This window comes from Ixodes scapularis, unplaced genomic scaffold (genome assembly GCF_016920785.2).
Source record: "Ixodes scapularis isolate PalLabHiFi unplaced genomic scaffold, ASM1692078v2 PGA_scaffold7__128_contigs__length_106722199, whole genome shotgun sequence".
Classification (NCBI taxonomy): Eukaryota; Metazoa; Arthropoda; class Arachnida; order Ixodida; family Ixodidae; genus Ixodes; species Ixodes scapularis.
Genome location: NW_024609882.1, coordinates 37430585 through 37458066, shown reverse-complemented (window position 1 = coordinate 37458066; position 27482 = coordinate 37430585).

Genomic DNA, 27482 nt, shown 5'->3' with positions numbered 1-27482 from the left:
AGGACGATTTACGGGTAGCGTTGAATAAGGTATAGTGTGTGGGGGCCAAGCGACTGTAATTGGACGAGCAGTTGTCCGGCCAATGTTGTTACTTTTTTACCCCGTGGCTGGAGATATATAGCTGTGATGGTCGTCAGACGGGATCTTGTGTACGATGTATAATGTAACCAATCACAAGTGTTTATCGCTTTGTGATTGGTTCTCGGACGTTCTTGTCGGCTAATGCCGCACTCTGATTGGCCGCGGAGTCATATTGAGATGTTCGGGAATCACATCGTCCCTCCATTCTTTGGCTGTCATTGACTGTACTTCATAGTACAGGGCGTTCCCGAGCAAAAGATAACCGTATTTTTCGGACCGGGTAATTAGTCGTAAATACTCATAATATAAAGCATAATCATATGATTAGCTAGATTTCCCAAGCAGCGCAGCAGCAATCGGTCCCCGGACCGTGCGGCCCTAGGAGGCAGCGAACAGGAGCGCAAGCGGCTAAACTTAGCGTGATCCACGGGAGCCTGTGGGAGCAGGCGACCGCGGACCCACGCAGCTGACTCCCGAATGACGAGGCATGGCTCCCACCTAGTCTCGCTATGTCACGGTGCGGATCATAAAGCACTAGCGGATAGCGTGGCGGTCCAAGAAAACGTTGAACGTAAGATCGACCGACTTCATAAATATTGTATTTCATTTATGAACGCTGTCCACCCCTAACGCGGGCTGGGATAAAGTAGCACATATAATATACAAGTTCACATAAAATATACGCTAGAAAGAAACAAACAAAAAAAAAAGAACCAAAGCAAAGCGCCTAATGCTTACAATAAGTGTATTAAAAAGAACAAAAAGAACTATGCTAGAAACATGTTACACATTAATAGTACCAAAAATCCGAACAGAGCTATCGCTTTCCGTGATGAGAACAAGCAAATAGAGTATATAAGTGTTTTATTTATTTTTTTCCCCATGTCGCTGTCTGCTTGTTTTCCCCGGTTGCTGTTGTTTGTTACCGTATGCCAATTGTAAGGCTGCAGAGGCCTTGTCAAGTCAAAACTGTTTTGACTTTTTGCCTCTGCAGCCCACATCACTATTTGATGATGATGTAAATAAAATTGATTGATTGATTGATTGATTGATTGAAATACACGAATGACGAAAATAATCCCTGGAGAAGGGGAACAAGAGGGACAAAGGACAAACATAAACTCCAAACACAGCTAGGTGACTGGTGAGCGACCGAAAAAATCCGCCTGGTCCGGGTATCGAACCCGGGACCTCTCCATTAAAAGTGGAGCGCTTTGTCCCTCTTGTTCCCCTTCTCCAGGGATTATTTTCGTCATTCTTGTCCAGCTCGCTTGCACCTTTGCATTTAATTGCATTATAATTACAAGAAATAAAACATATTCAACAAGTTAAATGACATAAATTTGAAAATGCATTTGCAAATTCCTGTGGATAGTTTACAGACAAAAGTCCGCGCGGAAGGTTATTCGAGTCACGTATAGTTCTAGGGAAAAACGAATGAGGAGAGCAAGTCGTCTGCTTCTTGCGCAGGAATCGCGGTGACGTCACTACGACGCCGAGCTCTGATTGGCTTTGATCGAGTGGGTAGACCTCAATGCTATATGCGTTGAGGTCTACCCACTATGTTGTTTCAATCAGCCAATAAGAGCTCGGCGTTCGGACATTATCGCAAACCCTGTGTTTCAAGTCATTTGTGCCAACCTGCTCTGTGTTCATGTTGGCCCTGTGAAGAAGCAGACGAACTTGCGCTTCGCATACTTATATGCGTCGATATGATATTTCTGGAGTTTAAATTGGTGCTTATGATTACATCTTAGATCAACCTCTTTTGAAGGTATACTTCAACGAAATCCAAAATATACCCGTCGTGTTCAGAAATAGGCCCAATAGGATCCACAATATCCGTAAACAACAATCGCACGTTTGTGTTTTAATCCTGATGGCTGTATTATTTTTTTTTTCTTATAAACGGCCCTCTCTGGCAAGCGCTCGGAGTGCAGCCAACAAAGAGAACGTGACATTCGCCGCAATCTTGACGTAGCCCGTCCCGGGACGAGCAAATCTACTGCGAGGCTATCCGAGGCTGACGTCGACAAGACGATTGCAAGCAGGGTATCTGGCCGCAGCTACGTCTCTGCTCGTGCGGGCAAGTGCGTGCAAAAACAAGCTTGTCGAAGATACGTTCACGCGCACGCGGCACAGGCTTGCAGGCGTGGGGTACCAGTGAGGCTATAGTCCTAGGCGACACAGGCATCGTCACTACCTGTCAGCGTTCCTTCTGCTAATGTTCCAAGACGGACATTACAAACGATGCTTTAGCGACATCCACCAGGTGCCATTTGCTAAACGTTTCATTAGTTCTAAAATTTATTTTCGTGTCCTTTTCAACAAGGTATTGGGGTGTCCGATGTTCCCTTGAACACGTATAGAGCAAGAAAGAAGCGCGCAAATTTCGTTGTAGTGTCCCTTTAAGTCGCCAGTGGGCACCTATAGTATCCACCGACATTGCTTCGTACAAGCCGGCACAGGTCTGCTAACATCTGCATAAAAACAGTATGGGGCATGCTGCTGGTGTAAAGTTAGCAGACCTGTGCCGGCTTGTACGAAGCCGGTACAGGTCTGCTAACTTTACACCAGCAGCATGCCCCATACTGTTTTTTATGCGGATGGCTAGACGTTTAAAGATTTAGGCGTCACAAAGATTTTTTCGGTTTGTCGTTTTACGTTGAGAATCGAGCAGCATTATCGTTTACTTCTGTAGAAAGCTAACATTCTAAATGTTTATACAACGTCAGGTCAGATTACTCTGAAATGTGGTATTTTTTACCCATTAGTAAAACAACGTGGTCTGAGGAATACGGCTGCCAATATGAATGGGTCTTGAACGTGCATCACGCAGCAAATAACCATTAGGCGAGTGCAGGCACGTACTTGCAATGTTTATCTTCGTACAGTAGGTGCATTTCTACTCCGTAGGTATTTATGCGTCTTCACACTTCGCTTCGTTTCAAAGAATTACAGAATAATGCTCTAGGACAGAATCTATTTCTGCTTATAATAAAAGAAAAACTGCTTCTCTTCATTTTCTACGAGCTCTCGTCTCCACATATTTTCTTAGATCTGCTTATATAAATCTAATGGATAACAAAGTAGTCTCAGGAGAACTACAGGTTCACAGAACCGAAAGATGTCCCAAGTCGACGTTTAGTATTTTGTGACGTCAATAATTTGGTGACTCGCCGGAGAGCTGTAATGCACCGAGCTAACACTTTCGCCGGTTCTAAAGTGTCACTAAATTCGACGCACGTTCCCTGGGTGTATTTCAAACATGACGGCGTAGCCCTTCTACAGCGCGACATGCAGCCTTCTTCGAAATTCGAAGAGTGCTGTTTATTTTGCTTACGATAGCGAAGAAGCGAGAAAAAGCATTACGAAACACAGGATCCCGCTCCACCCTTCTAAGCCACGAAACGGTGACGTCAGAGGATTCACTGGTTGAACTGAAATGTAGTCGGCAGAGCTTTTGCTGTAGAATGCCGCTTGTCCATCCACCCAGAAAAAAAAAAATGAGGCGGAGTTACGACATCTTTAGTTATATTGAGGGCATCATGACGTCAAAGCTGGATATTTTATTTATTTTCTACGTAAAATTTTTTTTAGCAAAAAAGGGGGTCTTTAAATTAACAAAAAACGAGAAGAAATATGTTGGCATAGGTTTTCCTTGTTATATAAACATTGTATAGACTGTCGTATTGACGACACCGTCGAGTGATTGGTGCAGAACGGTCTTTGGGAACAGAGAACGCGGTGCCAGAAGCACGAGCGTTAGGGAGTTTTAGGGAACCGATTTTGCACATCCGATACAGTACGACGGGCCCAGCGCATGCGCAGTTCGTTCTGGAAGGCTTATCGTATCGTATCGGGTGTGCAAGAACGGTTTCCTAAAACTCTCTGTTTCCGAAACGTCTGCCGCACCCACTGCCAGGACCGCGGCCGGTGACAGCGTGGCACCTCTATGACGTCATTAGACGTATATTGAGGGACCATTTTTTTTTTTTTTTTAGGCGAGGTAAACACACCCGTTCGAGACGCTTTCCAGGCAGCCTACCGATAGAGCGCGGTGCACGAAATGGTGTCACGAAAATGTGATGACACGGCGTCAGTTGTCTTTACAAAGGACTGCGTCCCCCGGCGGGAATCGAATCAATGACTTGTGAGAGCGGCTTCGGTTAGCGTATGGTTACACTTGCAATACATAATGTGCGTTCGTGTTAGCGCAAAAACGTTGTCCCCTCAATGGTACAAGTTCGAGACCCGCTGCACATTATGCGTGTCAGTTAATTTGTCCCCGTGTGGATAAGATTTTTTTTTTTTCTGGCGTCTTCTGGATTACCATACTAATAAAGACAAATTAACTTTGTTCTTCAGTATTTGTTCTTCAATGCTCTGTCTTCTGCTTCACGTTTTGACTATGATCCTTTTACTGTTCAGAAACATGAACCGCTGCTTGCTTCCCAAGCGTGCAACTTCCGGGCGCTCCGACTTTGCAAGCCCGTCGAGTTTGCTTATGTCACCAGTGGTAGAAAGCATAAATGCTACACGGACAACAAAGTTGGAGATTTAGCGAGGGCCCTCGTCTGCACGATCTAACGTCTTGGAGGAGGCAAGTTGGTTTACAATAATATATTAAGAATATTGAACAGATCCCGGCTTTCTTGGTGCCTTTGGCGCTCGCCTGGAGTATCGGTGGATAAACCTTTTAAATGACGTTTCAAGCAGCGGTGTTAAGGTGGGCTTTGCTCATTATTTTTATGAATCGGAAGTTCACTTGGATGGCAAAGACTGGAGCACCGGCTGATGGCGTTTGCGAAGAAAAGGGTCTATATACGTAATGTTGTCATCTCAGGCTTCTAACAGCATAGGTATAATGAGAGAAAGTTGCATCAAGAGATTTGAGCAACTCTTCCTTCCTCGCTCAGCACCTTACACCCGTGCGCTCTGGGAGTTGACATGAAGGGTGCTCCTTCCATTCCCGAGCCACGCGTCTGTTCGCCGAGAACACGGGAAGCTAAGCGACTTCGCTAATGCTCGCTTCTGTTCTCCGTTACCCCTTACGCTGGACAGCTGCGCGGACGGCCCTCTCGGCCAATCCAGCGTTAGGAGCGTTATCACGTGACCACGCGACCCCTGCGTCGCTGCGCCACTCTCGAAGGTCATGTGACGCTCACGCATCATAGGAATGGCTTCGATGGCCCATAGCGTCTGATGCGGTCCATCCAAAACGGAGTGTGGAAAGGAACTTCGTGAGTCATAAATCCATTTTGTCCGGAGAGTGTCCGATGTAGTGAAAGGCCCCGAATGGCAAGAGGGAAGTCTGAAGTTCCCCTTGCTTTTTTTCTCACTTTGTCTGTGCCTCTGTCCACTTTTGATCTCAAGAATGGGTAGGACACACAAAATAGGAAAAAAAAGAAAACAGAGAAGAAACATTATTAGGAACGAAATACAATAGTGCGGAAAACAGTGTGTTGCGATAAATGAACTTGCACTCGCTAGCAACTTAGCGAAATAAGCCACTATCAGTGATGGGCCGTCAAACCGGCCTTGATCCTCTGCGCGTCTTTTGCATGTATATCGACAAATAACACAAACGGCAGAGCACGTGCGAGTGTCTGTGTGTTCTCATTTTTTTTTTAATTTGGGAGGAGAGAGGGACATGACGCCCAGTTCATCCCGTACCTGCAACGCAACAACAGCCAAATGTCGCTACCGTGTTGTAAAGGGAATAAAGTGAGACTTCTGCCGATGGTATATAGATGCAACCGGTTATTGTGCATTCTAGATGAAGGATTGACAAAGGTACCCATTGATACGCTTTTGGGGGATGCAAGCTTTAGGCTCGGGTGGCTGAGATCTGTCGATGTATAAATATCAGACGTGACAAGTTTATCACCAAGCGTATGTTTCTCGTAGTTTATTTCTAAATAAGCTCGATAAGTATGGAAGGGAAAGAGTTGTCTCCGACGCAGTAACGCATCGTGTTCGCTGATAACCTTTTTTTTTTCTTTCAACAACAACACGGTTATTCAGTTGTGTCGTTTAGTTATGTTTCAAAAAAAAAAAAAGATTTGTTTGGTGTGGTCTTTTGAACATGCTTCTTTTCCGAAACCTTTCTGAAATACGCGGTAAATAAACATCGAAATTCGGACAAGACATGCGCGGTTTATTTTACCAGAAAGGCGAGGGTACGCGCGCGGAATCCCGGAGAAAAGCTCACTGGAGAAAAGCTCACCGGAGAAAAGCTCACCGGAGAAAAGCTCACCGGAGATAAGCTCACCGGAGAAAAGCTCACCGCAAAACCGGCGGATGCGGAGAAAAGCTCACCGATTATTTTCTTTTTTTTTACATGGAGGCTGTTGAATCATGCGTAACATATAACAATTTATTATCATCAAAATTCGTCAGCTTTGTAAAAAAGAAAATGTATTTTTTTGTATTATTTGTTCATCTCATTGGGTATATGGCCCCCAAATTAATAATTGCCGGCGAGTGTTTTCTGTGGCTTACTCTCTATAGAGAGTAAGCCAACGAAAGCCGAACTGAAAACTTCATGAACTTCAAGAACAGGAAAAAGTTCAAAAACTAAATAATGTCTGCCTAAAACCTAAAAACCAAAACTGTAAATGCCGAAAATCCGAAAGTGCATGAGCAGCAACGCGGTGCCTGAAAATCTCTTTGAAGCTTTTCTTAACCTTTGAAAATAGGATAAAACAGACAGTAGGATATCGAGGCTTCCTTCTTCCACGGACATGCACTTTTTCCAGCCGTTCGTGCTGATGTTTTCTCACGTTGTCTTTTTGTGATAGTGCCCTTTTATGGTGAGCCACCCATGACCTTCAGAGCTGCACACTGACACCTTTGTTCCTCGTGACCTATATAGGAACTAGTCTTCTGTAAGGTAGCGAATAGGGCAAGTTGGTAAACGTTATACATGATGAAGACGGCTCAAACGACGACGAGGGAGTGAAGACAATAAACGCGACAGGACGAAGCTGTTCTCGCACCTAAAGTTTTGTTAGTGAAATTAACCAAAAGAAAACAGTGTAGGCGACACTGATTACATCAACAAATACCTACTTATATATTAGGCACAACACAATATTTGGAGCTGAAACTGGTCACCACACCGCTATTCATATTAGCTCGCAAAGAACAAACCTCTTTATTTGACAGCGCTGTCGACGGCGCACTGTCAGCTATCAATAAATTGTTGCCTTTTTTTACCGGAGTACGATGTTCTGATTTCATACTTATTAATATACAGAATGGGTGATTATTAATTTCTGAGAAATTAGTAAATATTTCCAATGAACTTCAAGAATATTAAAAAAAAGGATATATTTTTAATGAAGTGACGAATGCGCCACGTTTCACGCAGAATCCGCTAAGTTAAAAAGAAAAAAAATCGGTGAGCTTTTTTTTCGCATTTGCTCAAAGGCCGGTGAGCTTTTCTCCGCATCTGTCGGTTTTGCGGTGAGCTTTTCTCCGGTGAGCTTATCTCCGGTGAGCTTATCTCCGGTGAGCTCTTCTCCGGTGAGCTTTTCTCCGGTGAGCTTTTCTCCGCCACCCGCCACGCGCGCGTACGCACGAAAACCGAACACAAAACAAGGTGCCAATTTGTATTGTCTTCTGTTTACACTTCACTCTCTCATTCAAACAGGTTAGTCACGTGATATTTTGGTCAAGGCGGCGCTGTTTCGAAACGCCACCTCGCAAATCACCAGGCACGGGACATGCGAAGATATAACGAAAATACTCAATCATCATTTTACCTTCTCCTGATCTTTGCGTATGGAGAGTTTGCCGGGGAAGGGGGCGGGGTGATAAAACGGATTTATAGACAAAACATTTGTTTATGATCGACGAAACTTTATGGAGTCTGCAACGCGCGTGCAAATGGTCGGGGGAAAAAAAAAGAAGAAAACTATACGGGCCTCCCAGGGGCCCTCTTCTAAACCAAGAAGTCTCGCCGGCGAATAAAATCAGTACGGAAATACACCGGGATCATAAAGTAAAGGGAATGAAGGGCGTCCTCCGCTGCACATCAAAGCTATACTCCGTTCACCACTAAGCCGACAGTACGGTGAGAGCTGCGAGCTCGCCGGACCAATCAAAAGCCTCCCTTTCGCCACTTGACCCCGATCTCTGCACGTGGGCGTGGGCGAGAGCACGACCACGTGGTGAAATATAGACGCATGATTGCTTCAACGTGGCTTCCATCGCACTGTCAGCTTAGGGGCGAGCGGAATCTTTAAGAGTCGGCAAATGGCTTCGGTCTAAACAAGAGGGGAACCGCTTCTATTTCGACGGGGGAAGCCGACCTTCTGGGGACCATCACCGGCGCGGCAAGCACAAAAGAGGATAGAGAAAAAAAACGAAAGGAATATTGGCAGGCAAGGGCGAGGAAATGAAGCGTGCAGCCACAGCGATGCAAGGTCGAGAAAAACAGAAGGGTCCTTGGCCACAGAACCGCACGCCACTTCGTCAAAGCACATGCACTTCTCCTATCTCCGTCATTTTTCTTTGCTCCTTCGTTTTATTTGTGAAGAGTTCTTTCGCCGTTTTATAACTAAGACACTTCGGGCAATTCGGGAAAGGGGGGGGACAGCGTTTCATGGCAAAGTTCCCGCGCGCACGCATAAATGCCTGCGCTTAGTTTTGTAAACATGCGAGCGCGCACGCACATCTTCGCACCCCAAACACCGACACACTCACATTTGTACGTAGGACCAAACGTACGTAACGCGTTACTAGTAACGAGTAGCTGCTACTTAGTTACTTTTTTCGGTTACGAGTTACCTATTTAGTTACTTTTTTAAAGGGACGAGTAACGCGTGCTTAGTTACTTTTAAGGCCAGGTAACGAGTAACGGCGGTATTTTGTTACTTTTGGGGAAGTTTTAATCAACCGACTCACCAGCCAGTTATACCCTTGTTACACGGGCACACTTAACTGCAGTTACGCTAAACCGCAATTATCGCACAATACTTGCCGACAACATTCTGCGGCGATGCAGTCAGAGCTATGGGCGAACGTGCGCTTGAGCATCTTGAGCACCCATCAAAGCAGTGCACGCGCTCTCTTCACTTCTTTTGAAATAGCTGTCCGAGGGTATAGTGCGGCATCGGTGCTGCCACATAACCGCAGTTAAAGCTGAGTTAACCGCGGTTAATACCCCTGTTACACGGGCACACTTAACCGCGGTTAACTCAGCTTTAACTGCGGTTACGTGGCAGCACAGATGCCGCACTATACCCTCGGACAGCTATTTCAAAAGAAGTGAAGAGAGCGCGTGCACTGCTTTGGTGGGTGCTCAAGATGCTCAAGCGCACGTTCGCCCATAGCTTTGACTGTATAGCCACAGAATGTTGTCAGCAAGTATTGTGCGCTAATTGTAATTTATCGTAACTGCAGTTAAGTGTGCCCGTGTAACAAGGGTATAATACCCTTGTTACACGGGCACACTTAACTGCGGTTACGCTAAGCCACAGTTAGCGCACAATACTTGCCGACAACATTCTGCGGCGATGCAGTCAGAGCTATGGGCGAACGTGCGCTTGCGCATCTTGAGCACCCATGAAAGCACTGCACGCGCTCTCTTCACTTCTTTTGAAATAGCTGTCCGAGGGTATAGTGCGGCATCTGTGCTGCCACGTAACCGCAGTTAAAGCTGAGTTAACCGCGGTTAAGTGTGCCCGTGTAACAGCGGTATAAGTGTGCCCGTGTAACAGGGGTATTAGACTACGCCACCGCTGCCGCAATGCATCGAGGGAACTTTTAGTCTTTTGGGCACGTGCGACAACCTCGCTGGAGCTCTGCGCGTATAGATCACGAGAAGGCACGAACCTTCGCATACACGGCCGTCTGCCTCCTGTGAATTAAAGTTATGGCGGTGTCACGCATGCACCGAACGCTTGGTGAGATCGGTCTATTCTAACCGAATATGCGTCTATTGCGAGAAGGGCAGATGGGCAACCTGAAGAACAACTAAACAGTATGAGAGTTTAGCAGCGTTCATCACTGAACACGTCAGTCGAACTCTACTGCTGGGAATGTCCTTCACCCAGCAAACACAATTAAGTTCGTTGGTTTAACTTTCTAGAATCGTGTGCAGACCGAATGTAAAACTGGAGGTTGCCAACACGGGAAAGCAAAGAGCCCATTGCCAACTTCAAAACTTTACAAGCAGAAAGAACAAAAGAGAGAGGGGATTCCCAGATTCACCAGCTTTTTCTGGAGCACAGCACTGCCGTTCTTTCGAGCGCATCAGTAGAACGGCTCTTTAGCGTCGCCGGAGATGTATTCTGAAGGAAGCGGGGAAACATAACTTACGAAAACTTCGAGAGACACTACTGCTAAAATGCAACGACTAATGAAAAAAAAATCATGAAACAAAATACGAATAAACGAAAGGATCAAACATAGAGGACGCGGACGGAAACACAATTTCTTTCTTTTGAGAGAAGCTCTGTTTCCGTCCACTTCCTCTATGGTTTATCCTTTCGTATACTCGTATATATTCCCCAACTCGCTGGTTTTCAATTATTACACGAAACAAATGCAGTTGCGTATTTGGCCGTTAAAGTAACGAGAAAATTAACTCGTTACTCGTGAGGTAACGTAACGCGTTCCTTTCGAGAATCGGTAACGAATAACGTATATTAGTTACATTTTGAGCGAGTAACAGGTAACGGTGTTTACTTACTTTTTTGTGTAACGTTTACATGTCCGCGTAGGACGTACATAGCAAACAAAACAAGCAAAGTCATTTCACGTCAAATTATTTAGACTGCGAGAGGTTGGTCTGCCTTCGAGATCGGGCAACACGCGCATTATAGAATAGCGACTGAGCTATACGGCATGAAGGTTCGTCTGATCCTTGCGCAACTATTGCGTTTGTATTAGCGGCGAGATGTTTCGGTGGCGCCCTCATATGGTTCCCCTTGTGACGTCATCCCCTTGCGAACAACAAGTTCGATGGTGTTTGTAAATAGCATGGTGGAAGCCTGAAATCATTGCGCTCTCAAAGCAGCACTGCCAACACCGTCGAAATTAAAGTTCTTTCATTCCTCTTATTTCCGTCGATGGTATACCCTTTCCTACGTCATAGTCAGCTTTTGGGCCAATCGTGGAAGGCCGACCACAGCGACGCTTTCGGTCGCGCACGTCGCCAATACCAACCAAATGCACCTACATGCTTTTGTTTTGACGGCGCGTGCTTGGCTGCCTCGTCATCGCGTGTTCTCTCTGCAGCCCTCCGATTCATAATAGAACAGCGCGAATTTGACAAGGACAGAGGAAGGAACTGAACAGAACGAGCGCTGTTCTTTCCTCTGTCCCTGTAAAATTCGCGCCGTTCCATTATAAATACATACCAACCCGCCCAACTATCTGCATGTTTGCTAAGCCCTCTGATTGGCGTTCCCCTCCCTACGTTCCGATGCGCCAAAGAGACAATGCGGAGAGCAAGTCGTCTGCTTCCCCTGCAGGAGTTGCAGTGACGTCAGAACGGCTTTGAGCCCTGATTGGCTTTGATTGAAAGGATAGTGGCTAGACCTCAATGCTAGACGCCTTAAGGTCTACCCAGTATCGTTTTCTTTCTTTTTTTTTTTTCAATCAGCCAATAAGAGCTTTGCGTTTTGACATCATCGCAACCCTCACGCAAGAAACAGACGAACTTGCGCTCCGATAGACCTTATGCAAACTCGATGCAATCCTAGCGGCGTAGTGCCGTGCAAGGCGTCTTGGGAATCCCTTGACCACGAAGTTGTGGTTTCTATTTCCCAACCTCACTTCACGACATGCCGTCACGACCAATACAGTGCTTGCATTTTCGAATAGGTGACTTTCCTTAAATTTCGAATACTGTAGGTGATGCCTAACAGTACCAATAGAATGCTAAAGTTTTTTTCTTTTTCTCTTTTTTAAATGGGGGGGGGGGGGGGGGGGGGGGCTCTTGACATGGCAGAGTTGGCGCGCAAGTAAACAGGACTGCGGTGGCACACTGAGAAAGTGTACTGGACCGGTCATCCTGTTCCATCGTCGTCATGCTGCACTCTGGAGTGGTAGAAAGGCCGCTAGAAAGGTATGGTACGCGGCCGGCCGTATACTCCTCGCTAAGGTTAGGCAGGGAAGAAGAGTGGGTGCAATGCGAGCGAGCGCTGACTTTATTTGCACGCAGTGCTGAGATGCATTATTTCGGCAACGGGGCAATTGAAACCGAAACCGCACCCAGCCCTCTCCGTGGCCAAAGAGGTCCCATAATGCAAAGCCGGCAGCGTTGCATGCCGGGATTATTGGAAGTAGTCTATTTGAGACAAGCTTGCACGCCAAATTATCGCCGATAGCTTAAGAAAAAACGCACGACGTAGCGATTTTTGGTTACTCGGCAGCGAATAAGATTGGCGAATTAGGCGATAAGAACGCCGAACGGATCCCAAAGCAAGCAGCGTCAAGGTGAGCGCCAGATTAGAGCTGGCTTTGCTGACCCCTTGTCGAGAAAAGAAGCCACCGAAGCGGGCGTTGACGACAAAAAAAGGCGAACGCTGGGGAGAAGGACACAGTCAAATCTAAAATGGCAATAACCTGTCCTGCTATGGTAATGATGGAGCAAAGCGATCAAGGAAAGAGGAAACACAAACTTAAGGTCGGCTATGACGGCGCCTTGCATGCACAGCTGTTGCAAAGCCTCTATAAACTCGAGCAGCTTAAAGCCTCCTAAACTCGAGTGCTTTTTATAGAAGCTTGTTTTTGATGGCCTTGTGTTTGTTGGGCTTTAGTCGATAAAAATGGCCAGCTCTAGATGGCGAGACGTCCTTGTATACTCACAAACAAAAGCAGTAGAGATACACTGGCACTATTTTCTCCGGGGGAGGAGAGGGGGGGGGGGGGGGGGGCATCCTTCGGTTCCCATTACCTCCATAAACTTTCACCAATGAAAATAGTAAGTTGCGAGGAGATTCCGAACGTAACTATTACTGATCTTTTTAGGCGCGTTGTGTGCTATATCTTGGAAAAAAAGAATCAAATCTGTGGTGTGTACGACACGTAGTACACAATTGTTTTTTTGCTTTGTTTTTTTTTAAACGGCGTCCGACGGTGCCCCCTGGTGTCCGCTCCAAGGCGCAGAAAGAGGGGCGTGTCGCGATCTTTGCTTAGATTTTTAATAGGGAAATCGGTCACCCATGAATGCAATTTCTTTTTTTTTTCCTTTTCTTTAGGTTGTTTAGAACTCATAGATGAGTTATCATCATAAAGAGGCCACCTTAAAATCCACTTAAATGCCTCTTTAAATACTTTTTTTTTCAGCTCTTCACTGCCTTTCGAGCAAAGCTGCGAGACTCGGAATGCGATCGAGAGTAATCCATAGTAAAAGGGAGGGAAAAGAACTCGCAAAGAAAAAAAAAACAAAAAACAAGGTAAGCGAAAGATCAAAAAAAAAAAAAAAAAAAGATCAAGAGGACTTTGGCGATGGACTTCTCGTCCCGAAAGCACGGCCATCCGGAGTTTCTAATTCTGGATGCCGATACGATTCTTTCAGTAAAAGGGGGAGAGGGAGTCACCGAGGTTCCCTTCCCCACTGGGCGGAGAAGATGGCTTGGACGAGGGTTTTGCGGTCCTCGGCCTTTGGGAAGAACACGTCAATATTATCTCGAGACGCTTACAGTACTCGTCCAATTAGGTCGTCTCTAAGAAGAGGCCGGCTCTCCCATCCACCGTTCTCCCCCAAACCAACAGTGCAGTGGAAGCTACGTGCTCGTAGAACCAGTCGCGCGTGCCTCCATTCACCACGTGATTACGCTTCCGACCATATATCCACGCGTAGAGAAGGGGGTCACGTGATGAGAGGGAGGCGGCTGATTGGACGGGCGATCGCGTAGGATCCATCGCGCTGTCAGCTTCGGGGTGAAACGGAGTTTAACCTCTTGTCGCAACTGGCTCTCTCACCGGCTCCTCGCCCACACAAACATCGCATCACCGGGAGCCGTCTGCTAATTAGCGCCTGAAAAGGCGCTGAGATTCGGGTCTGAGCGCTACAAGCCCTTCAACGGACCGGGTTACTCCTTCGCTCGCTCTGAACATGATGGCAACTTCAGGTCGGGTTTAGTTCGTTCGGTTCAAGCTCGAGTAATACGGGCCTTTTTATTATTTCTTTTTTTTTTAATCATTTATAGGGCGAGTTTTTCAATCCTCAGATGTAGTCTTTATGAGGTAAAGGTGTCAGGTGCCACTGTGGCCGCCATCCTAGAGACGCTTTAAGTGCGTAGTATTTATAGTTTTTCAGTAACGTTATTACGTTACTGAAAGGCCGCAAATATCTTGTAAAAGGTAAAGTCAGGATGCAAGTGCGCCTCAATTCTACCCCAACTCCGTTTCATTTTTATATTTGTTTTTGTTTTTCCTTTACAGTTAGGTGCCCTTTACTAAAATCAATAAACATCCCCCATAAAAAAAAAAATCCTACACTGCTTGTTTAAAGGCCGAAGTACACTTCGCGCTTTCCGCTTCTGCCCGCCTCCTCCTTTCCCATATCCTCTCCACTTTTTGCATTGCCTCAACTTGGCTCCCCTTGCAGCTTAGGAGAGGGGAGCGCTAAGGGGATTATCTTCCCGGGAGCAAACCGCTTGTACGCCGGTCTGTAAGACACTATTGGTACTAGAATAAAACACGCGTCTGGAAATTTGTTCAAAGAATAAATAAAACGTCATATCGGGCGCAAATTCTTGCCCCATTCCTTCCGCATAAGACATTTATATTTATCTTTACAGCCTGCCTCTTATTACCCTCTGTTTTTTCTACAGGTTTCTCTTCGCAGAGGTCAAAATGGACTTACAACATAATAAAAGAGGATAAAAAAATTAAAACAAAAACAGCACCGTAGGCAAAGACTAGGGCTATCTGGTACGCGTTCCCCGAAGCTTTCGTTGATCCAATTTGCGGGCATCACGGTCGAGAAAACTGGCCCTATGAACCGCAGATTAGAGCTACGCAAGGAAGGGAGATCTTCCGGCGAGCGGGTATCTCTTATCCCGCACTCATCCCGTTATGTCATATACCCGAGCGCACGCATGCATGTTGCAGAAAATTCTCTCGCTCCCCAAAGTGCTCTCGGGAAGACGAGGAACAGGGGAAAATAAAATAGGGAGATTGAAACAAAGGGCGGAAGTACACAACGTCGAGGAAGACCTTTACGAGCGTATAAGCAAGGACGAAGCCGTACATCTTCTCTTCTGGTACGGATTGTTGAAGAAGGAAGAAGCATTTCTGGTAATGCCTCGAGAGTGGACCCTTGCACAGCCTTGCAGTATTCAGAGAAAAGGGCAAGCTGAGCGCTGTATATACCGACACGTTGTTCGCAGACAAGTACGCGTTTGCCCCATGCAGGTGCGGGCACTGAGCGCGCGCACAGGAATCAAATTTGCACGAGATAAAGCATCTGCGAGTGCGTAGTGAAGACAGTAGCGCCACCATAGTGGCGTTACGTCACAGAGTTGAGTTGGTGTGTACGTACTCCGTTTTATTTTGCGACGGACCGCAGCGGACAGAACGAAAAGTCAATCCAGTCAGTCCAGGCCTCGGAACATGTCACGTGACAACGCGTTCCTCCCGAAGGGCACGTGACATTCACGGCATTGGATCGACTCCGATGGCGCGTATAGCTTCCGCAGCACGGTCCGACGTAGCATCTGGAACGCCGGCCGTTCCATGGATGATGGAAGGCCGTTACTTGGAACATGTTTTTTTGAGCGGAGTGAAATTAACGTTATCGATATGTATACGTCGTCTGCTTGGGAGTTGCGATGACGTCAGAACGACATGGGTGAACCTTAATGCTAGATGCATTGAGGTCTACCTGCCATTTTTTTTTTTTTTTTTGCTGTTTTTGTTCAGTCAACCAATAAGCTCTCAGCGTTCTGACATCATCGCAACCTCCGTGCAAGAAGCAGAGGAACTTGCGCCCCGCATATAGTTCTGCGTTTGTTTGTTTTTTCGTTGAAAATTTGGAAAATGTTTCTCGGAGCTTTTTTTTTTTGTTCTTCTTTTTAAACATTATGGGGTTTATTGGAGTTTATTTTGGCTGGACTTCCAATTCTTCGAAATTCGGAAATTACTTGCAGTGTTCCCAGTTTGTTAAGAATTATAACACAAATATTATCCGAACAAACGCGTGTCCTAAATTCACCAATATCGAATGATATTCCTTGAGTTGGATTTGTCAAGTGGCGCCCTTGCCGGTGGAGGTACTAACTGTCCCGTGACAAAACTTGTTCTGTTACTTCAGTAAGCGTACTTCAACCATTAAACACCTGGACATAGTCGCTGGGAGGCGTGCAGGCTCCAGCTGGTCTGAAGACTGTACGCTTCAGGGCTGCTGGAGCGTACAGGATTATTTTACGGGTTCATATTTTTCCTGTTAAAAGAAAGAGCTGTCCCTGTGGCATTTCCCAATTTTCCAATTACCCTCTTAATTTTCGCCTTCGTTTCCCGCCTGCTCTAAGGAACAGAAATGTAGTCGTACAAACTGGAAAGCCAGAAGTGTCATGACATGCTTTCTTGAACGAATCTTGAGGAGATACTTATTTTGTAATCAACCATTGATCAATAGACCAATATGTGAAAAAAGAAAAACTGAAAATTGACTTCGTGATTTAATAATCTTTGTTTTTATTTATTTATTTCCATCGTCACTTTGAAATTTCCAGTTTTTGAATAAATCCCAAATGGCGAAAGGTTCATCGGTGAGGGTTTTTGTCTTCGAATTTTATCAGATTTATCTAAAAACACAAAACCCTGCCAATGTGCAACGAGGTCAAACAATGATTTGTTTACACATTCTTGCATCGTTTGTAGCAATGTGCAACACTGGTGCTACAAGTTTACATCGCAAGCTTACACAGCGTTTGCCCGTGTCTGTCTCCGTTTGCGCTTACAAGTTTTCTGTACAAAAATATTGTGGCAGGGTGCAGTCATTGGTCCTAACAGAGCTGTAATGTAGGGTGCATATGCTTCGAGTGAAATTACACTTGTATGTTAGCCTTTCTGGGTAGCCCGCCACCGATACTGAGAGGGATTCCTAGTTACCTTTTAAGGAGTTCTCAAAGTGACTATATATGTGTTGTGTGTTCTCTTTCTTCATCTTCGTTGTTACGCGCTGTCACACTTAGTTCAACTTCCGCCAACTAGCCCAGCTGTCTACTTTGTGACTATGAGATGTGATTGAGTCTGAGTGTGAAATGTAGCATTTGTTATTTTTAGAGTGATTGTTAAATGCATGCCAACTACTGATTCCAAGTAGCATGCTTAGGAGCGGTTATGAGAACAATTATAAGAAGACCTTCAAGTGACTATGGAGTTGTCTCCTTGATATTGAAATATACGATGTGTGATGAAAAAGTTCCGGGACTGATTTTGTAGCGTAAAAATAAAAAAGCAACACAGTGATGTGCGCACAGCAGTTGAAGGCAGGGACCTTCCTGCGCCATTATGCCAAAGGGCGTCGCTCTGTGAACATTTGGAGCTGCGCTACATGAGTCTGTGTGACTACGTGCACGGACACAATAGCGATTTCACCATAGATTGGCAGAACATCGCTGGAAGACCAAGAGCGGTAGGGCGACCTTATCCGAGCTCTCCTTGACTTTAGTGACGTTCTGACATTCCTGAAGTGCGAGTGCCACTTAAAACACTTCGCAAAATTCACTGCTTTTTGACACAAGTCTGCAAAACCCTTTCAAAGGTCTCTGTTTCAGATCTGGCGAGTTGGACGTAAAATTGATGTTCGCTCTCGCTTTGGTTTGCAGTCTATGGAGAGATCGCCGTTATGCTCGTGCATGTGGTCAAACAAACTCGCGTGGCGCAGTTCCAAATGTTCACAGAGCGACGCCCTTTGGCATAATGATGCAGGACGGCCCCTTCCTTCGACTGCTGCGCGCGCATCACTGTGTTGCCCTCTCTTTCTACGCTACAAAATCAGCCCCAGAAATTTTTTATCACACCTCGTACAAGGTTGCTTTTATTTTTATTTATAATTCAGGCTATTACAATACTTATTTAAATTGCATTTGTTTCGTGTCAAGGTTATGATTCGTTAAATACCTACAACTTTAAATTTAACGTGTTACTTTTTACACCAGTGGTACTTGGTAACTCGTTTCGTAAACATGAAGTATAAAGAAATTGACTTTATTTCCTCGTTTCAGAAACCAGCATTCGCAGTGAGAAACTCGGACGAATAATCAAGCAAACGGAGTCCCGAATGAGAAGCGAGACAAAAAGGGAAAAGGGGAGAATGCAGGAAATGAGAGACTCTTTGAGGGGACCAGAGGACGGACGCGGTGACGAACGACATTGTCCGAAATGAGAAAATGAGGAAGCCAGGGAGGACGGAAAAGAAAAGATACCAAAGAAGAAACGACCGCTATATAGAGGAACTATAAAAGACAGAGAACAATAGTGTGGGAGATAAAGCGTAAAAATAAAAAGAAAGTACGAGGAAGAAAGAGAGAGAGAGAGAGAGAGACGAAGGATGGGAGTCACGTGGAATAAAGGGTGGATAACGGACGACGGCGAAGAACAAGTGACATCACGTAATATGATGAAAAAGATGGCGGCAAGGAACGCGGAAGTCAGCTGGGCCTGCAGAAGTTTCGGATAGCAAGAGGGAAGAGAGACAGAGAGAGGGAGAAGAAATGAAGTAGGTGTGCATGCGTGAAAGGCAGATAGGTAATCATTTTCATCACCTTTATTTTGATGTACCCACAAACAGTACCAAGCCTGAAAAGTGGTACACTGTCATAGATGTGACGTCACAATCGCCCTGACAGATACGGGCCACGTATACATCATCATGACGTCACACGTGTGTTTCCTTCCTCTGCCGCTACTGGAGGCGTCGCCATCCTTATATAACTGGTCCATTGACTGCTTACAAGTTATTTACAAGGAACCATTAAATCTGAATCTGAACCTGGTCAGTATTTTCCCAGGAGATCTACGCTGCATGTTTTAGTATTGATAACATTAAACTCAATATTCACAAGCCATACTGTGTAGCATGAGCGCCAGTACAAGAATTATTCTTCGCAAAAAGCAATGCCCTGAAAGTACACTTATTTCGCACTTTTCAATTAAAAGTAGTTACCCACTTCGGAAGAAGGAATGAGTAGATCGTAGTTTGAGTTTAATATTAAAATTGCGCTTTGAGCGCCTGCGGCCAGGCTGTGACAGCAGAGGTCTCCTATCAAATAGAGGACGTATATCAAAGAGAGGACGTAAAGAGAGGATAGTGCACCCGACGGTGGCAGTGAAGCGAACCTGTGATCTGTCTTATGCCTCCTCAAGGCTAAACGCTGTTTCTTCTCCTCGCGCTTATTTGTAGTTTCAGCTAATCAAACAAAGTAAAGCGTACACATATTTTACATACGTAAACCATGAACTGCGTTGCGCGTTCTACTTTAACTGGTTGCCGACTCTATATGCCAGAGGTGCAATCCGGGCAAAGAACTTGCAAATAGAGCCAAACAAAGCAACAAAAAGTAAAATAAAAAGCACACAGCGGAAAAAAACGCCATGTTTTATCGTCTCCTTTCATTAATAAAACGACAGCTGACTGTTAAAAAGTATGCCATCCAGCCTCATTTCCAACTACGGGTTCCCATAAAAGCTTTTTTTTGTTCCCGTGCCCCATTTTTTTTTATCTCTGAGAATCAAGCTTTCTTTTCTTTTTAAACGGAGAAACAAAGGTATAATGACTAATGGCCCCACAATTTTTTTTAATAACTTAGTTGTTTTTTTAGTTTTATGTACATTTCCCAGCAGGAATTCTTCGCCCAGGTTTAAACTTCAGCTTAAATAATAAAGTTTCTTTCTTTTTTTTTTTTTTTTTTTTGTATAATGGCTGCGGCTGGGTCTTTGGCGGGGACTATTTTTAGCGTTTTTGCGCATGACGGGTGCTTTGCTCGGCGCCGGCCTGTGATTTTGTAAACCATGGAACGATGTCCACCACATCCACGCGTTCGATAGATGCGTACTAACAGCTATAATAATCGCCCTCTGTATTTATTAATTTTATACAGTATTACGCGAATGAATTGAAATGTAATAAAATGACGCGCAAAAGATATTCCAGGGGTACATGGTATATAATTATATATAATAGGGCAGCATGCGCTGCATAAATAAAAAAAAAACATAATTATTTTATTTTCTTTAAGGAGAGAGCGAGGTGCTCTCTCATTTCATCCACTTTCACAAAAACAAAAACAAAAAAAACACGAGGGCAATTTGAAGGTTTGTTTAGAGTGTGATTGTGGCTTCACGGATAACTTCTTGTTTTTTACCCCAGGTATTTTCCGATGGGGACGGCGAAATAACTTCAAAAGTGTTGTACAAAAAGCTATCTTCTTCTCACAACTTTAATTGACTATTTGTAAACTAAAAAAAAAAAAAAGGTTAAAAAGACATACTACGAGCATTAAGGTACCGGCGATGTACGCAAACATACAGAAAGGGGGCCGTCTGTTATCATTCTGGAACTACTATTCGCTACCTTAACCTAAAAAAAGCTAGAGAATGTCGACATCGGCTCAAGTAAAAAGCTCAAACGTGTAGAAAGCTCCAAAGCTTCAAATTGAGATCCACGAGCGAAATTTTCAGATAAAACTTCAAATCAATCTGGACTTTTTTTAACTTTATTTTTTTATATATCAGTACGTGGGCGACGTTGTGCAAGCAAGCCCACGCGGGTTTCGAAATTTTCGTCTCTATAAATGTACGAGAAAAATAAATAAAAAGAAGCAGGAACGAAGGTAAGCGTCCACACAGAGGCTCGCTATTCCGGTCCATTTCTCCTCTGAAAGATTCTCGGACAGTTGTCCGACGATGCGGAGTGATATCGAAAATACATCCACCTCTCTATATCCATGCATACATATCTCTTTTTATTTTTTTAAGAGGAGAAGGAGGTGTTTCTAAAAGAAAGTACGAGACGAGATTTTGTGGAGGACCATCATGGTCTTTCAAAGACACAGAAACAAAGCGGAATTCGAAAACAGGAGATATAGAGAACAGAGATTTTTCATCTTCGAAAAACATAACCGCAAATACAAAACATTAATTCGCCCATTAAAAAAATAAAATAAAATAAAGATTGCTGACGCATTTGTGATCAAGAAAGCTAATAAAACCGGAACCTATATTTTAAAAAAAATAATAATAAAGAAGGTACGCGAGGATTTTGTCCGAGCAGAACTCAATCCCATTTTGAATCTTGCCCGCCTCATCATTTTCGTGTGCGAATCGACATTTTCATTTTTCTTATTTTTGTAGCAATAGTACACACACCTACGAAATTGAAACCGCTTTTTTTAACATGTGAACATTAAATTGTTAAATATGTTTTCTTTTTTCTCTTCGCTCTTCCGCCCCACCTTATTCTTAGGTTACAAATCATTTTCATTTACGCTTTAGTCTAAATATTATTTCGACTTACACGGTATCAAAGAATCGTACCGATCATTTGTTCACAAACGATAGTAAAAAAAAACATTTAAAAAAAGATTAAAACAAAACTGAATGAGATTGGCGTGCTTTCATTTTTTCTCGTAATCATCGTCACCAGCTCACTAAGCAATCACTTATCTCTGTTAGAAATGACGCTAGAAATCCGAGAAAACTTCACTGATCGATACCTATTCCAGCAGTAGTCATGAAAATACGCATACACACACACATGTGCATACACGCACATGCTCACGCACACACACAGGGCACTGTTAACGAAGAAAAAAGACAACTTAATTTTCAGTGCACGAGTGTGCCACTCGTACACTGAAAATGAAGTTGTCTTTTGACGCAATTGGTGGATTGCGTAATTGGTGGATTGCGGTTATTCGAATCGAAAAATAGGGAGTTTTAGGGAACCGTTTTTGCCCGTCCCATATGGTACGATGGGGGCCTCCGGTACGAACTGCGCATGGGACGAAAGACCCGTTTTCCAAACCGGCAGAAAAGCCTGTCGTTTTGACAATCTGAACTAATCGGAAAAGGAACGGTTTCTTTTTTTCTTTTTTTTTCAAGTAAATGCCAATTACTTTTTTTTTTCTGGTGTAATCGAGTAGTCTGATTAAATACTTTTTAACCAAGGAGGAGTTGTAACAGTAATCGATTGCTTTTCTTTAGTAACGTGTACAAGGCTGCGGGAATGGCCGCAGAATGAAACGCAACATAAGCGATGATGGAAAAGGACAGAAAGGAAATCAAGATAGAAAACCGGGCGTCCGATTCTTTGTAAAGCCGTCAGCGAGATATCCGTCTCAAGTTGTAAGGCAACTGACGTTAAGAAAAAGAAAAAAATCTTTCCGCACACAAACGAAACTAAAGCCTTTACACGCAACCGGTCTCTTCGTCAAGGCGTTCCTCGCGTTGAAAAAATCGACACGTCATCTTTATTTTCTTTTATTTTTTTGTTATTATGAGTGTTATTGTTATTTCCGTATGCTCGCGCCTGATTCAACTGAAGCTGACGACTCACTCGACCTCCAACGGTTGCAACGAAGGATAGGAGAAAAAAACAAATACATATAAAAAAAAATATGTATACCTATCCGGGACTTGGGAAACTTCCAAAGCAAATCGTCATAATGAACACTGACAATGAATGTAAAGCCGGTTCTTTTATTTCTCACTTATTTTTGTCTGTCTTCGAGCACAAAGAAGTCACGCATTTGGGTGTCGGTTCCCTCCACCGAGAAAGAAAAAAATATGCATATATAACAAAAGAATTGACATTGGAAAACTATATAAAAAAGCAGCCGTCAAAAAATAATGACTTGTGCAAACGAAACAATAAAAGAACGGTATAGCCCATTAACCTACTTGGCAGGTAAAAAAGAAAAAAAAAAAAAACGCATCAACGAAGGGCAGACATTCCGTTCGGAAAACGACCCACGCAAAAACGCGTTGTGTGACGCAAAAACAACAAGTGCAACAATAACAAAAGAACGAGTATAATAACATAATATCAAAAAAATCTAGCGCAAACGAACCCGTAAGCAACAGTCGTAGTAGAAAAAAAATGAAAGCAAAAAATCTAGCGCAAACAAAGTCGTAAGCAACGGACGTACAAAAACAAGAAGCAAAAATTCCCATCAGCACCTTTTTCCTGCGAGGTTACAAAAAACGCGAGGCGGCGTGAAGCTTTGGTTCGCACGTCTGGCTTTTCAGTTCAGTGATTTCTGGGAGCAGCGACGGCAACAGTAGGATTTTGGTTGAGCAATATCGAAAATCCTTCTTTTCCTTGGGTGCTCAATTGTTGCATTTTTTTTTTTTTTTTTGTTAGCTACGTTCGTGTAGTAATATTTACTCTAATCTCGCGATACCGTAAATAATTGATCCCGATATCTGTCGCGGAACACGTAAGGGCTGTAATTGAGGTTAAATAAAGTTAATATTAAATTTAAATAATTAAAAGCGAACAAGGGATCAGAATGATACACGTCAACGAAGCTACGTCTTTCTTGTGGATAGCGTACGATTGGGTGACAAGCTGAACACGCGACGAAATTGGCCTCTCGAGAAGTGCGGTTTTAATGACGAAAGAGATGAAACCACGCACGAAAGTCATCAACACCAATCAAATGAAAGGCATGCTGAGCCCAAGTTTGGCTGCTTTTGGCGCAGCGGTTGCAATGATGTTAGAACGCCAAACTCTTATTGGCCGGTCGAAAAAACATTAAAAAAATAGTGGGTAGACCTCGCGGCATTTAGCATTGAGATCTACCGACAATCCTTTTAATCAAAGCCAATCAGAGCTCTGCGTGGTTCTGACGTCATTACAACTTCTGCGCCAGAGGCAGACGACTTGCTCTCCGATTACGTTTCACAATAGAACGTGTTGCGTTTACGGCTGAGTGGCTCTTAAACCACGGTCGCGCAGCTTGTATAGCATACAAAAGACAGAAAAGGCAGACACTGTCGTGCTTCTGCTTCCTTGTATGGCGGTTCCGCTCCATATTGGTCGTACGAAAACAGTCGGCAGACATCTTTGAAGCACACGCATGATGCCAGCGTGCTTCGAACGCTTCTGAGGCGCGTGTTCGCAAATAATTCTGTCACCATGTTTGCAGTGAGCACCGTGTGTTTTGTGTGATGTACTTTGGGGTCTCTTAATAAGGTGTAATGGGAGTTTGGAGTCCCTTGATACAGTGTAATGTCTCTCACAAAATAAAGGCAAAAAACAAAACACGCATGACAAAGCACATTTGGTGGCGCCTTCCAGTTTACTATTGTAGGTAACGTCGTCCACTGTATAATTACGCAGCCACCTTCTCTTTTTTTTTTCCCCCGAAACTTGCATTGTTGCGGAAGTTCGCGCCGTATAGATTGTCGCTATACTTTTAAGGAGCGCTAAGGATATAAAGTCAGCAGCAATACACAAGCGAGCCTAGTTTATGTAGCGCTAGCCGAAAAAGGTCAAATGCCGGATGGGAGGGAGACTTCCGGGATCCAAAGATACGAAAATGACTGACATGGCAGTAGAAGTGTGGAAACATATTTTAAAACCTTATTTCTTTAATAGTTTATCTGAACCGAAGCTTCCTGCGAGGCTTTTTGCGTCAACCCGACCTAAACGAAGCTGGGCCAGCTCGTATTGACTCACACTGTACACCGTCTTTAAGATATAGTGACACGAACACCCGCACTTCGGTTAAAAAATGTACGGCACTAAGGGCACACAGCGTTCGTCTTTCCGGGTCATATCAATGTCCCCACCGTAGATAGGCATCACCACAGTGTTATCTCGCTAAGCGATGACATATGGAACACGACCGACGTTGCACGTATACACACTTACGCGTGTGTAAACGATAAATGAAGATTGATGTACAGCGAATCGACGTGCACGTGTACACGTACATCGTGTAGCAATAAGAGCACTCGCGGAAGCACTTACACGGCGAACGCCGTGCCTTTCGTACGACATGCAAGAGCACCGAGACTGCGGCTTAAGGGCGTTCCTGGAACACCCTTAGGGTGTTATCCCTGGGACATACTCATTTACACCCCAAAAGGTGTAAAACGACTTAGCGCGTGTGGTAAAAAAAAAAAAAAAATGCAAGGCCTGAGCATTATGTCATCATTAGTGGATTCCCAACCCGCACCAAGCGGCAAACACGCTAAAGCTCGACCAGAGTCGTTGTGAAGCGGCAGTCGCGTCACAGCGACTCAGGTCACGTGATTTAAGGGCCGCGTTTGCAATAATACGAGCTGGGAGGAGGTGCCGAAAGCGTCGTCGATCGTCTGCGATACGTCTCTGTCCTTCCGCCTGCTTCGCTCCTCGCCACGTAAAAACGCAGCGCATGAACGCTCGCCACCAAACGCCGCAGGCGGAGCGTCCGCCATTAAATTGCAAACTCTCCCCTAATGGTCTGAGATGGGTCCTCTCTGCAATACTGGCTCTCGAACTGTACTTCGTTCCAGCTTTTAAGGCTCCGTTATACTCCGACGACACGCGGTTGTGACGTCACACCTCTGCGGTGGCGCTGTTGTTGCCATGGCGCATGCGCAGAAGCTCCACCTCAGGCGAATCTGGTTTCTGCGCTCGCGGAGTGCCCACTCCTGAGGCCCTAATCTGGACACTTGGCGACAAACTCGGCGAGAAATCTGGCGGGCGTGATTGGCCAACGCCGCACTTGACCTTGGCGCCGGCCAATCAGAGCCGTGGGATTTCTCGCCGACTTTTTCGCCAAGTGTCCAGCTAAGGGCCCCTGGTGTGGGCAAGCGCGGGCTTGTTTGTAAACAGTGTGTCGGTCTATACATGCAGACGCGGCGTAGCAGACGCGGCGTAGCGCAGCGCACACAGACATATACTGATTCGTCGAAGATATCGAGTTCCTGCTCGCCGGCCAACGAAAGGCGCGCGTTACGCTGCGTTCGCTGCGCTCGACGTCGGATTATAACAGAACCTTCAGTCAAGACGCAGGCGACGCTATACCAGCTAATGGGACCAATCGAGCGTGCGTCAAATGCGTCAAAAGTCCCGAGGCTCTTCCTGTTTACGGTTGGTTCAGCGATGATAAAAGACTTAGAGGAGCATGACGAACATCGTGCGCTCTCTTGACGCTGTCTGATTGCTTTTACCAGCTCGTAGCGTCGGATACGAGTATATCGAAAACAAGGCGCAGGCTTCTATATAGACCTTTCCATCGCTTATTACCTTGGCGAAAAATGTTGAGTCACTGAGCTGTGGACGCATGCGAGCGTCTAATATACCGCGCAGCAGAGCTACAGTGCATGCTCAGAAGGCATTCCACAGCCCAGCAGACAAAGATGACAGCGAGCAGGAGGCGATTTTTGCAAAGTTCTATCTCGGTTTCTCTTCAAGAACCATAGTAAAAGCGGTCCGGCTCCTCGCGGAGGAATACTAATTTCCCCGTTATAGTTGAGAATTAAGATTTACGTAGGTGCATTTTAGATTAGATATACGTCATTTTATCAACACATACACGTTACAAACACCACTCAGCATCGTTTCTTCCCCTTAGAACTAAATCTTGTTGGAACTACTTCGCGCGGCGTATGAACACTGCGCAAAACGTTCCTTCCTTAAGAGAAAAACCGAGACAGATATATGTTTAGTCTGAACTACGGGTCGCGACACTCCCCAGCGCTTTCCGCGTGATCAAGCATAAAACACCGCCGCGTGTTTGGCCCCGCACGTTGCACGACCCTCCAGGTTTCGAATGCAACCGTACGGGCGTGCGGGACAGCCGAGAAACAGGCGGTCGATTATTCGAACTGCGCCGCTTGGAGGAGTTCGAATTCAATGGTGTGTGCGTGTGTGTGTTCATTCGTGCGCGCGAACATGCGTGAGATTATCCGAGATTATGCAAAACAGATTTTCACTCAACGAAGAGCGTTCCAATGCGCTAGTTTCACCGATGAAACTAAGCATTGCCTAATGTCATTGTGTAGATGGGTAATAAAACTAGGCATGTGCTGTTTCAGTGGAAACAGTAATAGTAAACAACAGAAAAAGTAATCCCAACATTAGGGACTTTTAGCGAACCGTTACCGTAGTCCGCGTCACTGCCGGAGCCTTTGAGGCACGCTTTTAAGCGCGCGCCCCGCGGTCGTGGTACGCGGAACACGGTAACGGTTAGCTAAGCGTGCCTATTAATTGTAACACTTGCAATACGTGATCAGTTAATGTTTTATGTCAAGAACGTCATGAAAGTCGTAAATTTTCTGCCTCGGGAGTTGTTTGCTTAGAAAATATGTAAAGTGCCTGTATGTAACTATAGCAAACTTCCTAACAGTGAATAGACCGATTTGATTAAGCGTTCCACGCATAGACTCCAGATCCCACGATGCATGGTGGCAGCGCTGGCGTAATGAAACTGACT